The following is a 13,739-nucleotide window of genomic DNA, read 5'->3' as shown; positions in this document are numbered from 1 at the left end:
GACAGCAGAATCGAACGGTTGTGAAGGAGACCAGGGTCCGTAGCTCCGGCGGGGATTGATGGCCTGCAAGACCTGGCATGTTTGCCGTCGGCGCTTTACTTCATAAAAGCGAGGGCACAGTGGTCATAACCTCTGTAGTTTTGAAATAGTCTGAGCCCATTAATTTTACTGTGAATGCTTTTATTTTTTCATTTATTTATCCAACAAATATTTACTGAGAAGCTACCCTGTGTCAGGGGTAATGAGCTGGCAATAGTCGCGTAGGCTCCTGCCCTTGTGGAACTTACGAGGGGCTTCTGTGAGCTGGAAGCTCCGCCCCAGGACTGTGCTTTCTATGCATCAGAGCAGAAGCATGAAATGGAAACGGAATGACCGCATCTTCAGTTTTAAGTGAGTGTATATTGGTTATGTTTCTTAATTTTATAATTTTTTTTTTAAAGATTTTATTTATTTATTTGAGAGAGAGAATGAGAGAGAGAGAGAGCATGAGGGGGGAGAAGGAGAAGCAGACTCCCTGCCGAGCAGGGAGCCCAATGCGGGACTCGATCCCGGGACTCCAGGATCATGACCTGAGCCGAAGGCAGTCGCTTAACCAACTGAGCCACCCAGGCGCCCAATTTTATAAATTTGATAAGCGCTTGCCATAACATAATGGTTACTTCAGTTGTACGGCAAATGTGGTATGATCTATTTAGATATGGCCGTGTCTCTAAGTGTGTCTGAAAGTCCTGTTTGTTTCCATGTGGTGACAGCAGACCATGTAAGGCTGTGTAAGGTCGTGTATCTGGATTGGGCCAGGAGCTTTGACATGCTCATCAAAGTGAGCCAAGCAGAGCACCCATCTCAGGCTACTTGAATAATAAATCCTAAAACTCAACAGAAAAAACAGCATACAAGGTAATAAAGTTTGGAATGTGGTATAACGAATTCATCCATCCCCGCTGGCATGCTTATCTGTTTGCTCACGTGAGGTTGTAAAAGTTTGTTTTTTTCCTAATGGGAGGCCATAGACTAGGGTATTGTCATGAACAGAGACAGGTGAAACTTATTGTTTTAACCCCGTTAGCATTTTCATGTATGCTCGTAGATGTTTTATGGGTGTGAGTCACTGCGCCGTCATCACCCCAGACTGTCCTCCAACAGACAGAAGGGAAACGCCCTTGACTCATCTCAGGGCAAACCCTCATAAGCCGTTGCGGCTGCATTGCCTCGTTCCAGCCGAGACATCCTTTAGGAAAGTGAAGTGAGGTCGAACATTAATCTGGATGTTGTAGTTACAGTTGGTTAGCTGCGTGTAATAATGTAAGGATGGGAAAACGCATGAAATCCTGGCAGTGTGTACTTCTTGCCTTAGGGGCCATCTGACATCAGGCAGGTTGCTCCTTGTCACCTTCTGGGTCCGTGATCTGGTGACGGCACTTTCCCCTGAAACGAGAGCCTCAGGGCAGCGGCCGTCTGCAGGAACTACAGAGACGAACATCAGCTGGTGGGAAATAGTTTCGCGAATGGGGGCCAGACTCCGCACTGGTTTGTCTTATTGCCATAATTCATAAAGTGGAGGTGTAGCTCCTCTTTATGAGGAAGAAATGGTACGTATTCATTCTCACTTTCCATTTTTGTGTTTAAAATGTTTTTACAGATTCAATCCTGGTCTTCATTTGAGTAATTTTTTATAGTGGTGCAGAATGAGGGATAAATGAAAAAGGAGAGTTGAGAAGACCGACCATTGTTTTCCTTACGAAACTGGAAACCGTAGGCTTCACTGCTTTGGGTAAGAAGAAGGTGTTCTGAAACAAATTTGAGGAGAGGCCAAAGCACCTGATCTGTGGCATTAGAAAAACTGGATCTTCTATCCTTCTAAGAGGGAGCCCTTTCGCCCAGAACTCCAGCCTTAGGGGCGTTTAATTTGTCAAGGCCAGCTCATTAAGGTTGACTTCCTCAGGCTCTGGTTTTGCGTCTGGAGAGGGGTTAGTACTAATGTGCACACGAGGACCACGTGGTAGAGCGAGTTGTGGTTTAGAGAGTATCAGCATGATTCTCTTGGTTGCAAGTGATGGAAAACCAATCAAAGTGTCTGTCAGTGAAAGAAGCATTGTTGACTCAGGTAGCTAGCTGATAGCCGGCGGCAGATCTCACTTCAGGAAGGGCTTGTCACAGGAGCTACGTGATGTCATAGGGTCCTCGGTGGGTGCCTTCTCGGGTTGCAGACGGTGGCTCCCCGGCAGCTTCAGGTCCACACTGTTCAGGGATCCTCCGGGACTGGGCCAAGGGCCTGTCCTGACGGGGTTGTGCACTTTGTGCTGAGAGCCCGAGGTCAGCGTGTTGGTTCAGCTGAGGATGAAGCCCTGAGTCAGGGCAGTGCGGGATGCTACCCTCCAGAAATCGGCCTGGTTTCCCACAGGGTCGGTGGGTGCTGGCATAGTAATAATAATAATAGTAATAAATGCATCTTTTTATGTTTGCAAATTATTTTTTTAAAAGATTTTATTTATTTATTTGACAGAGAGAGACACAGCGAGAGAAGGAACACAAGCAGGGGCAGTGGGAGAGGGAGAAGCAGGCCTCCCTCTGAGCAGGGAGCCCGATGCGGAGCTCCATCCCAGGACCCTGGGATCATGACCTGAGCGGAAGGCAGACACTCAATGACTGAGCCACCTGGTGCCCCTGCAAAGCATTTTTAGGTGTGTTCTCTTGTGAGACCTGACAGGAGCATCAGGAAGGCGGGATAAAGAAGTGATTAAGAACCTGGATGCTGGGGCCAGGTTGCGTGGGTTCGGTTATTAGCCGCAGACGATTTTGACACATTACTTCACCTCTTGTGTGCCCCAGTCTCCTGAACCGGGCCACGGGGTTGAAGGTATCCACCCGCGAGGGCTCTGGGAAGGCCTGAATAATGGATATGTGCTGGGCACTTAGAACAGTGCCTAATACATGCTAGTCTATCACTTGTGAATCTTTAAAACAGGCCCGCCAGCAGAGTGTCTTCATGTGACGGGTCAGGCACTGAAGTCCAGAGTCATGTGACCTGTAAGGGTGACACCTGCTGTCAGGTCTCCTGACTTCTTATGCCCATGCTGGTCTTTGTAAGGATTATGGGGGCGTTTGGAGTAATAATAAGTCCAGGGAGCAGAGAGGGAAATTCCCCTTGGTTTCAGAACAGTAGCCTGCTGTTTGGACGTACCTAAGTGTGCAGGAAGCATTGCTAATGTGCTCACGTGCAGTTTGGTCTTCGGCTTCCCCTACACCGAGTGCCCCCAGGCATGTTTTGGGAGCGTCACGACGAGGAAATCCACGCTCCTGGTGTCCCACGGTGGCGGGCAACATGCTCGGGAGAGTCAGCCATATCCAGGGTTGGCACTCACCCTAGAAACGTTGGCTGATTGTTTAATGAGATCCAGCGTTAGGATCTCCGAGGAAGCTAAGATTTCTGTGGTCGGGAGGTGACTTGACCCTGCAGCCTGGGGTGAAGACATGGCTTCTGTTGGGGAGAGGCTTGGGCCACCCCAGAATGCTGCCTCACCAGTTTCTTCATTAAGAATATCGTCCCACAGTGTTGAGAATGTCTTGTGGAGAAATTATTCACATTGACTTCCTGAAGGAGGCTTGCCCTGGCTACTCAGACCTCGGTATGACCCAGACGTCTGAGGAGGGTCATGCTGCTTTCTGAGGACAAAGACAACGATTTCTTTGTACTGTGGACTCAAGACACTGGAAACTTAGGAGTATCGCTGTGGGTAATCTGTAATACACCCCAAAGATGCAGCTGTCCACGCAAGGGAAAACATGGTGGGGCCCACAGTTTGGGGGCTCCCTGTAGGGGCTTTTGGAGAAACACGGTGCTGCTCGAAATTTCCAGAGCTGGCTTTGCGGCCAGACCCACGCATTTGGCCCCGCAGTGGCCTTGGCCTGTGCTCACCCTGCTGCTCGCCGCCCGGTGTGTGGGAGGCGCTCAGATATTTCTTGAATGAACAGATCTGTCTGAACTGTGCCTTTGTCTTCAGTTCGGGTTTCTGTTGACAAGAAGTTGTTTACCATGTGGATGTCTTTGGGAATTAAAGCTTCGAGCCCTCCGTTACCTCCTGTGTCTGAACACGCTGCCTTCTGTTGTCTCTTTACATGAAGGAGGTGCTGTTTTGAGTATTGATTCCAACACCTGGTTTTACAATGACACTTACAGTCCAAAGAACCCAACCCTGTTCAGAGAATAAAGGGATTAGCTGCTAATTCTGTAGAAACGACCCTCGGTTTGCCAAATGCTTGTGGGAATCATAATAGGTTCTGAGATTTAATCCTACTTACTTTGTTCTCAGTTCCTTGGGAGCTTTTTGCCGTGCTAAGTAGTCTGGGATTAAATATTAGTAGTTTCTTCACTTTTTTTTTTTTAATATTTTATTTATTAGAGAGAGAGAGATAGCGAGAGCAGGAACACAAACAGGGGGAGTGGGAGAGGGAGAAGCAGGCTTCCTGCTGAGCAGGGAGCCTGATGTGGGGCTCGATCCCAGGACCCTAGGATCATGACCTGAGCCGAAGGCAGACGCTTAATGACTGAGCCACCCAGGCACCCCAGTTTCTTCACTGTCTTAACTTGACCCCTTTTTATAGGTGGGAAATCCTGGTCAGCCCTGTTTCCTGAATGTCAGCAACGGAAGATTCTTGTGATGATTATCCTACTTAGTATTCTCAACAATGCCATGACCCCACTGTGGCCGAGCCCGTGCGTGGTGGAGTGACCACAGGCTTGCTTGTACCACTCACACACAGTCTACCACCGCGGGTAGGGGCCGGGCCAGCCAGCGGCGCTCCAGCTGCTTGGGGGACGGAGTCTCCTGAGGACTTTCAAAGTGTGCCATGTCCAGGTCCATAACCTCCCCCAGCCTTCTCCTCCTGTGTTCTTATTTTCTCCGGCTAGGGTTTTAGAACCCTTGAAGCAGAACAGTGGTTCTTAAAATTGGTTCCCAGAATAGGGACATCAGTGTGGCCTAGTCACATGTCAGGGTAGACATTCTTTTTTTTTTTTTTTTAATTTTATTTATTTATTTGAGAGAGAGAGCATGAGTAGGGGGGTAGGGGCAGAGGCAGAGGGACAAGCAGACTCTCCACTGAGCAGGGAGCCCGACGTGGGGCTCGATCCCAGGACCCTGGGATCATGACCTGAGCCGAAGGCAGAAGCTTAATCCACTGAGCCACCCAGGCGCCCAGGGGTAGACATTCTTAAGTCCCAGGCAAACCTACTGGATCAGGGTCCTGCGGGTGAGGTCTAGCGAACCGTGTTTTAATGAGCCTTCCAGGTGATGCTGTTTCTGTTTTATTTATTTTTATTTTATTTTATTTTACTTTTTAAAAATCTTTTTAAAAGATTTTATTTATTTGTTTGACAGAGAGAGAGACAGCAAGAGAGGGAACACAAGCAGGGGGAGTGTGAGAGGTAGAAGCAGGCTTCCCGCTGAGCAGGGAGCCCGATGCGGGGATCAATCCCAGAACCCTGGGATCACGACCCGAGCCAAAGGCAGACGCTTAACAACTGAGCCACCCAGGCGCCCTGATGCTGCTTCTGTTTTAATTGAATCAGACATATAACATCAAAGTTATTCTCTTGACCACTTTGGAGCATACAGTTCAGTAATGTTAAGTTTACTCACTTTGTCATGAGACAGATCCCCAGAAGGCTTCATCTTGCAGAGCTGAAACTGAACCCATCCACCCTCCTCCCCTCGCCCCTGGTGACACCATCCTACTTCTTCTGTGACTTCGACTACTCAGGACACCTCATGTAAATGGAGCACCGGACGATTCTTGGGCACAGTCAAGTTTGAGAGCCACTGAGGTCCAAAATCTGACCAGCTCATCCCCCTCTAGATCCTCACCCATGCCATTCACAGCAGCTGAACCATAAACTGTGAACACACCTGTGCGTGCGTCCTTTCTGCGCCCGTCTCTGCCACCTCGTCCCTCTGTGTCACTTTGGTCAAGTTACTTGACTCCCTTCAGCCTGACTTGTGGAGTTTGGTAAAAGGGATTAGACACATGGGAAGGTATTTTGTAAGTCAGCCGGTGGTACAAGGTTGACATAGTAAGTGCACGCTAGACCACTCCTCTCTTTTTTGGGTTCGTGTTGGTTTTTACTGAAATTGCACCAGCTTGGTTCTTAAAGGGTTATGTAGTCCCACGGCAGCTCGTGTCCCCTTTATGCTGATGCTCTCCCCCCCACCCCCTCTCTTGTTTGGTGTTTGTTTATCTTCTGCCACGTGGGCAGGAGTCGCGGATGCGCTCACGGTAGGCCCCTGTATCTGTGGTCAGCCATGGTCCAGAAGCAGATGCTCCTCCTCTGAGAGGTCAGGGTCAGTCGTCACCTAACGCCTGGCCACAGCACCTGCATCACCCCCTCACTTCATCTCATCCCGCGGGCATTTTACCATCTCGCACCATCACCAGAAATCTGGGTGCGGCACAGCAAGGTATTTTGAGAGAAAGAGAGAGAAAGCACACTCACTTAACTTTCATTACAGTCTGTTGTTATAATTGTTCCATTTTAGCATGAGTTCTTGTTGTTAATCTCTCACTGTGCCTGATTTAGAAATTACACCTTATCCTAGGTGTGTGTGTGTGGGAGAACACATGGGGTGTCTAGGGTTCGGTGCCGTCTGAGCTTTCAGGCACCTGCGGGGGTCTTGGAACGCGTCCCCCGCAGGTGAGGCGAGGCTACTGTATAGTATACATGGATTACTTGAACTTTCCTGCACATAGATTTTTTTCTTGGATTTAATCACTGTCTTGTGTTTTTAAATTAAATTTTTTTTTTTTTTTAATTTTAGAGAGGGAGAGAGAGAGCAGGGGGAGGGGCAGAAGGAGGGAGAAAATCTCAAGCAGACTGTCCATGAGCATGGAGCCCAGCGCGGGGCTCAGTCTCATGACCCTGAGATCATGACTTGAGCCGAAACCAAGAGTTGGATGCTCAACTGATGGAGCCACCCAGGCGCCCTCATATAAATTGTCTTGTTTTAAAAAATGTGTGTACTGATCACTAATTTGTGAATGTGAATCTGCTCCCCATATCTTAAGACTTGAGGTATTTCAGTTTTATCTTGTGGACAGAGTCAGTGCTGGAGGCTCCTGCCCAGTGAGATCCAGACAGCTGCCCCTTCAGGCCTGCCGGGCACCACAGCTCCACACGGGCTCTTCCTTCAACACCGCTCCGGGGTTTCTTGGATCCTCCTCCTGGACTGGCTTCTCTGTTTCCCTCACTTCATGTTCTCTCCTTTCTCCATTTACTCCCTTGTTGTGGCGGACCACATCTTCTGGAACCTTCCTAACAAATTACACGTGGCAGGTAAGACTTTGGAGTCGTTTTGAGTCTGAGACTGTCACGTTCGTATTTAGTTGACAGTCTGGCTGGGTGTGGAAGTCCCACTTGGACGTCTGCGAACCCCAGAGCGGGGAGGGCTGGCTCCTTGTCCTCTGGCTTCCGGTGCAGATGGAGAGAAGCCTCAAACCTTCTGATGCCCGGCCCCTTGTCGGGCTGACTTTTTCTTTTCTCTCGGACTCTTCGTTCTTCTCTTTATCTTCAGTGTTCTGAAATGTCCTGAGAACATTCCTTGGTGGGGAGGGCCTCTTTTCATTTATTGTGCTGAGATCCCCATGGGCACCTTCAGGCTGGAAACTCACGTCCTTTGTTTTTAGAAATTCTCTCCAAGTCATTAATGATCTCCCCTCGTCTTCTCTGTTCTTTCCCTCCGATGTTCCCGTCAACGCGGGCTCACGGGTCCTGCAGCTACCTTGGTTTTGCTCCCATTTTTTTCACGGAGTTATTTTCTCAACTTCACTTTCTCATCTTCTGTTAACATTTTCATGTTTTCTGGTTTTATTTTCTGACCACTCTGTTTCTCCTGGTGGCTGTTCTCTGGATGCTTCTGTTTTGCAGAATCTTGTGATTTCAGGACAGAGTATTTTATCTTAGTTCTCTGAGGGGATTAATCCTATGGTTTTTCCTTCTTTTTGAAGCTTTTTCTCTTTTCCCCCTTGCATAATTTAATTTCTGTTATGTTGCTTTCTTGCCCCTCCCATTTCTGGCTTTCATGTTAGATACTTGCTCTGTGTGCCTGGTGATCCTTGAATGTCTGCTCATGCTTGAGAACGAGGCTTCCCCAGTGGGAAGATTTGGGCTCTTGTGTCTGCCAAGTCTGTTGCCAACATCTATTTGCCTTCTAGCTCTGAACGGTCTAAACTTTTAACCTCTCCTGTTGTCTCTGTCCCTGTGGCTTTATGCTTTTAAAAGCATTAATTGTTCTTGTTTGGGGGTTTTAGGAGGCAGACGGACTGTGTGTTCATTTCTCTGTCTTTAACAGGAAGTCAGTGTGGAGTCTTACCGAACTCCAGGGCAGGGCTGGTAGGGTTGGTGTTTGCTCACCAGCCGGGAGCGGCGAGCCTTCCCTGGCGTTCTCTTATTTTTAAGGCGTGATGTATATTTAGATGGTCTCAGCAGAGACCCCGGCTTTCCTGGTAACTCTGCAGTAGCTGCCTCCTCTCTTAGTGAAAGGCTTTCATCTCAGATATAAAGTACCAGTCAATTTATAAATAAATAGGCTTTGAGACAAAAAATAAGAATCCTTAAAAAAAAAAAGATCTTTATTGATGTTTCTAAAAGGAATTTTCTGAGCGTAAGCGCATAATCCTTAGATTAAAATGCAGCTGACACATTAAGCCTTCTTACATAGAAAGCGGAATAATAGGCTTTAATGCCGTTTGTCCTTGACCACCCGCAAAGGGCGCTCCCGCGGGCCAGACAGACAGGACAGAAACACGGCCTGCAGAGTTAGGCTGTATTTGTGATTGCAATCCCTAGTAAATGCTTCAATAGAACCCTCACACTCAGATCGTCAGAGGGGCCTCAAAAACTCTGGTAAAAAGGGAACCTGAATTCTGAGAGCAGGTGTCTGGCGAAATTAAGCAGTTTTTAGGAGGGCAGTGTGGTTCTTTTAAGAGAGGCCGATGACCTGGGATTATTTCACGATGTGGTCCTATGGTGACACGTGGCTGCTTTGTGTCCTCCCTGCGTGTTGGACGTGTCCTCTGTGGAGCACTCCCCCTCCACCCCCCAGCAGTGAATGGCACCGCTTGATAACCCGCCGGTGGCTCCTGGCTCCTGGCCCCGGGGGCGACAAGATAGCAGCGTCAGGGGACCTGTGGCTCTGGGCTCTGGGCGGTAACAGCCGTTCTGTCCCCGCTGACCTCACCCCGCCTCCGCACCCCCCCAGACGAAGGGAAGGGCCTCTTGGCCTCCGTGCTGACCCCCGTGGAAGCTTCCCCAAGACGCTCACTTCTCTCCAGGGAGGGCTGCGGGCAAAACCAGAGACTGCTTTCTCCTTAAAAGCACTGACTTGTGATTGCTCTGTAACCTTTGGAGGAAGTCAGATTCATAGACTTCCGAAGCTTAGAAAGTCCCTTACTCTTGTTCTTTTTTTTTTTAAGATTTTATTTATTTATTTGACAGAGACGCAGCGAGAGCGGGAACACAAGCAGGGGGAGTGGGAGAGGGAGAAGCAGGCTTCCCGCGGAGCAGGGAGCCCGATGCGGGGCTCGATCCCAGGACCCTGGGACTACGACCTGAGCCGAAGAGAGCCACCTAGGCGCCCCATCTCTTACTCTTGTTCTTAAAACCACCGACCATCTCGGGGCCCTTCTCGTTTTGGTCTTGAGGTGGAACTACAGAGAATGGGAAGCCTGGTCCTGCAGAGATGCCTGCTTGTTTGCCGAGTGTGGAAAACCAGCAACTGTGAATGCACTGTGGATTCCTGCAGGTTAGGGAGGGACCCTCTCTGTGGAGCCAGCAACCCCTCTTCTCCTCTGTGTCCTTGTGTCTCTCCCTCGTGCCCTCCTATGCCGTCTCCTTGTCTCTTCGAGTGTCTGGGAGCGAGGGAATTCTTGGAGCTGTGTCTGTGACTCGGGCAGGGAGCAGAGCTGGTGGGGCTGAGGGCACACGATGACAGGTGAGCTGACCAACGTGCGGGCGAGGTTTCCCCGAGTTCTGTCAGCCTCGTGGCTGGTTAGAGCTGGTGCCTCTGCCACGATGTCCACTTTCCAAGCTCCTGCCCAAGTATGAGCGGAATATTTCCTTGCTTACCCTCAGCTTCACCGAAGCACCCTAAGGCTTCTGAAAGACTTTTTTAAATTCTGAGGGTAAGCAAAGGAAAATAAACCTTTCTTAAATTAAGTTAAATTTATTTATTTATTTATTTTTAATTAAAAGGAGAACCACAAGCATTCTTTGCAGGAAACATAGTTTCAGGTCTCGGCCAGAGCTAGCTTGCTCCCAGGGCATGAGGCCCTAGGTCTGTGCCGTTCTTTGTAGATTGCTAGAAAAGAGTGTGGGAGGAATCAGACATTTACAGTTTGCAGGTGATTTAGATTATGTGGCAGCCGTCATGTAAACGGCCACCATGATGTTGCACTTTGCGTGTGTATCGATTCCAGTTTGTAGTGATCACACACGTGCCCTACAGTGTAAGCGGGTGATGCCAGGAACAGTGATGCCGGTGAAGGAAGAGTTACATTTCTGAGCTTGCTGATTTTGTGACTCCGAACCTATATGAGACAGACCCCAGCTTTGTCATTTGTGATTTCAGATTGCCCTGAACAGGCCCCCTCGTCGGGTTGAGAATTTTAACCACTTCGTTGCTTCCCTGTGGAAAAAATTGCTCTTCAGACAGAGCGTGAATGAAATATTCTGTCCATTGTGGGACACCCCCTGCTCTCGGAGGGGGAGGAGAAGAAAGGGCGGCATTTATGGAATTCGGCGATTCTGCTCAAAGGCGTGTGTTCCTCTGGCTGCAGCTGTGGTGGCCACTGGAAGGAGAGAGGGACGGGGGGAGGCTGAGAGGCTCTGACATTGGCGTCCTTGGTGAGGGGTTTCAGAGGTTGCTGGCTTCTCACGTAAGACCCCGGTCTCTGGTGCCTTTTGTGGGGGCCACGGTTGTAACATTGAGAGATTCGCTGTTGAGTCCATAATGGGGGTGGGGCCCCCCCTCGGATGAGCTGCTTTAGCATGTCCGTCCCCCACCTTCTTGTGGGGCGTCTCTCGGGTCAGAAGCTGGGGCCCAGTGAGAATGCTGGCTGGGTCGTGGGGTTACCAGCTGGGGGTCCCCTGGTCTCTAATGCAGGAAGTGTGATGCTCCTGAGATGGTGCTCTAGTGGAGGGTGGTGCTCGGCGGGGAGGCGGAATGGGGTTGGGGCCCTGGGAGCCAAATAGCCCTGGGAAGATGAGAAGCGCGTGGTTTTTGAGATGAACGGTTATACTCCTTCGCTTTATTTTTCGTTTGGTTTCCTGTAGAACTTGGCAAAGGCCCTCAGAAGGCGCTGGACATGTTTTTGCCATCGCTTTCGGGGCCGAGTGTGGGCCCTGGAGCCCGAGCGTGGTGCTGCTGGCAGCGATGCTCCCTGGGGAGGGGCTTCCAGGAAAGCTTTCTGGAAGGTTCCCGGTCAGTGTTCCCAGCTCTGGGCTGCGGTCTGCTTTAATGATGGAGGCAGGTCCTGTGGTTTGTTCCCCTAACCTGCACACCAAGAGAGGAGAACGAGGAGGGAGAGGACAAGAGCTTATACAGAAAGGGCAGAAGAGCAGAACGAAAAGATCTCTTTCTAACTGGCAGACATCCACAGCTTGTTTATATTTCGTTTAAAGAGTTAACAAACAAGTGGGCATTCTCTGCAGTACTGTGTTTCCTACTAATTTTGGCAAGGTCGCCGTCTTGGTTTTAGCAGTGGAAACTGCTCTTCAAGTGTGTGTGCGCGTGCGTGTGTGTGTGTATTTTTTCTTTCCAAACACCCAGTATGCAGAGCAGATGACTGTGATGCTCTGGTTGAGGGTCCCTTCTCTCATCTGTCTCCACCACCCCCCCCCATTTACACCTTCAGCATACTGCCCAGAATCCTTGAATCTGGTGAATTCTGTCATTTTATGGGCAGGGTGTTGTGCATTTTGACCCTTTTGTTCCAGTAAGTGAGAATGTTGGGGGTATAAGCGGTGGAAAGGGTCCCACTGAACTTTGATTCCTCCGGTATTTGGGAAACCCCATGTATGCAGTATCCTAGCATCCTTGCTTATGAATCTAATCCCATGGCCGTAGTTTCAGGAGTTACTTCATTTTGACTAGAAGAAGGGATGTGAGCTCAGAAGAGGTGGTCCTTGCCGTCAAACCTGACACGACGTGGTCAGCTGGCTGGGGGATGCCTAGCGCATTTCTGTTGCTAGTTAAAGAGATGATGTCGGGGTCAGAACGTCTACAGAATGCACGGCAGTGGTAGTTTCTCCCTGATTTTCCTGTGTGGCTGTTCAGTTATTGTTGGTGAGTGGTGTGCAAGAGCCCTAGACGGGTCTGGGTATAAATTCCAGCTTCTTGGCTGTGACCGTGGGGAAGTTACATCACCTTATAAACCCTAGTTTTCTGGGCATCTTTCCCCGGAGGCTCACAGTTTGCAGGCCTTTGCCAGTGTAAAACTGTTTTAAGAAATGGAGCGCGGCGTTCCTAGGTCAGCAGAAAACCCTGAGAGCGAGCCCAGACACCCAGACCTCCCATTCTCGTCACTGCTGCGTCTGCAGGTGTCTCAGGCTGCACTTTCTTGTCCCCGACAGAGAGACTCCGCCTCAGCGCTCCATAGATTCGGTTCCCTTACGTACGGGAGGGGGAGCCGGGAATGCAGATGGGAGGTTGTGTGTCGGTGTTTTCTCAGTAACGGTCAGGAAGCATGGCTGGGAATTATGAATGGGTGGACGTGGTGGGGTCGGGGGGGGTGTGTGACCTGGCCGCTGTGAAGGGAGGGGGCAGCAGCCTGGGGCTCTGGGGTGTAGATGGGGAAGGGTCCTCACAGGTCCTCTGGCTCACAAATACTGGTATTCTGTCCTTTGGTGTGTTTGCTCCTTCGCTCATTCCTTCCTTTGGTCGAGCATTCACCAAGAGTGACTGAGCAGCATTACCTTCAGGCTCTTTTCGGGGCCACGTAAGAACAAAAGGTGTGAGGAATTTTATCTGCTTCCTTTTAATGGGAGGAAAAGGACATTTGGAGGAAATAGAAATATGTATATATCGCTGTTTAAAAATATTGCTCTTACAGTACCAGATGCTTTTTGCTCCTGAAATGAAGATGCTTGAACGTCACTAGGAACGTGATGGTCAAGGCAAAAGCGTCTGAACGATCTTGCCTGTGTGTTCCCGAGTGAGCTGGACCCACGTCCCTGGTCCCCTCCGCATGCCCGACAGGTGGCAGCGAGAAGAGGGTGGGGAGACATAACGCTGTTTCATGATTTCCTGAAGGCACACATTTAAATACACAATGTCACGATGAACTAAGAGATACCGTAGTTTAAACATTAAATATTTCTGGAAAGTCTAAGGTTCAGGGAATGTTTGACTGAAGTGGGAAAGGATCTCTTCCCCCGTTTCTTCCCTGTGGAAAAAGGAAACTTGGGAGCATTTGAAATAAGTGTGTGTGCATCTGTTTTTTTTTGTTTGTTTGTTTGTTTTTTATTCTTATGTTAATCCCCATACATTACATCATTAGTTTTAGATGTAGTGTTCCATGATTCATTGTTTGTGCATAACACCCAGTGCTCCATGCAGAATGTGCCCTCCTCAATACCCATTACCAAGCTAACCCATCTTCCCACCCCCCTCCCCTCTAGAATCCTCAGTTTGTTTTTCAGAGTCCATCGTCTCTCATGGTTCGTCTACCCCTCCGATTTCCCGTGCTTC

At 49.5% G+C, this 13,739-nt stretch overlaps 1 long non-coding RNA gene across 2 annotated transcripts; it reads left to right on the top strand.

Annotated features, from left to right (window-relative positions):
* Positions 1–8: 8 nt before the first annotated feature.
* LOC145718721 (uncharacterized) lies at positions 9–8,579 on the top strand. Of its 2 annotated transcripts, XR_014141984.1 has the most exons (3): positions 9–1,589; positions 1,677–1,771; positions 2,504–8,579. It is a non-coding gene; the product is annotated as an uncharacterized LOC145718721 (long non-coding RNA). The 2 variants fall into 2 exon arrangements; XR_014141983.1 differs by having other exon boundaries at positions 9–1,771.
* The last annotated feature ends 5,160 nt before the right edge of the window (positions 8,580–13,739 follow it).

Source organism: Leptonychotes weddellii, unplaced genomic scaffold (genome assembly GCF_054177405.1).
Source record: "Leptonychotes weddellii isolate Sample4059 unplaced genomic scaffold, ASM5417740v2 HiC_scaffold_2062, whole genome shotgun sequence".
Classification (NCBI taxonomy): Eukaryota; Metazoa; Chordata; class Mammalia; order Carnivora; family Phocidae; genus Leptonychotes; species Leptonychotes weddellii.
The sequence above is the reverse complement of the archived record's forward strand: the minus strand, read 5'-3'. Positions and strand labels throughout refer to the sequence as shown.